This window comes from Tupaia chinensis, unplaced genomic scaffold, assembly GCF_000334495.1.
Source record: "Tupaia chinensis unplaced genomic scaffold, TupChi_1.0 Scaffold143946_1, whole genome shotgun sequence".
Lineage (NCBI taxonomy): Eukaryota > Metazoa > Chordata > Mammalia > Scandentia > Tupaiidae > Tupaia > Tupaia belangeri.
The window spans coordinates 147975-149060 of NW_006203797.1; positions in this window are offsets into that span (position 1 = coordinate 147975).

The following is a 1086-nucleotide window of genomic DNA, read 5'->3' on the forward strand; positions in this document are numbered from 1 at the left end:
ACTGTGGTAGACTACGTGGGAGTCCATTGACATAGCCATTATGCCAACTGCTGATCCCTATGGAGTTCTTTCAAGTCATGGAATGATTTTATCATCTCTTGGAGCTAGTTGTCTATGTCTTTTTTTTTTTTTTGCATCTCATTATGTTAATTTGTGATAAATACTCTGAATTCTTTTTCCGACATTTCGGTCACTTCCTCTGTTTTATAGATAACTTGGAGATGAGTTATCGTGTTCTCTTGTGGGGAAAGTATTTCCTGGTTTTCTCATAGTTGAGGCTCCATGCCTAATGGTTTCTCAAGCCACCTGATCTGAGATTCAGATTTCATCAGCAGCCATGCAGGAGCTCATTCCCTTAACCACTAGGCTATGGGGCCAGCCCAAATTACTCTGCTTCTTGAGAGCATTTAATCCAGAGTAAAGCCCCACTTCCTTCAACCCTCCTCCAAATCATTTCATGAAAGCATAAATTCCTTAAGTCTATTCTTTTTCCTTTAATGCTTATGTATTTATTCCATGAGCAAGAAAGATAAAAAGAGACAATAAGAGAGAGACAGAAAGAAAAACAGTATCCCAACAGAGTCCTGAGGTTAAATCCACCCTCAGTCTTCATAGTCCTGTATCATAGATAAGCATGTGATTGGTGTACTCAGGAGATCTCCAGACTTCAACTTGGAACTTTCACATGTGGGATTGACACAAGGACCATCACCTCTTACATTGCACTACCCTCTGGCCCCTTTAAGTCTCTTCGAACTACCTCTTTTTTTTTTACATGATCCCCCTACACTGTGTATTATTCTTCTCTGCATCAAGAAAGAAATTAAACTTTCTCAAGAGCAGATAAGTTGCTGGTGAGGTGTGATTTGAGGGAGTTGACAAAATTAACAATGACTGTTGGGAACCAGCAGTTAGCGTAATGGCTATGTCGCTGGACTCCCACGTAGTCGACCGTGGTTCGCGTCCCGGACCCGGTGGCTTAGAACTCACGCCGGGCGCGTGTGCGTACGTGCCCAAGATCCCGAGAGGAGAATGGAGGAGAAGGGATTGCGGCGTGACCATCCCCCCTGGGGGGTGATTTCTCGC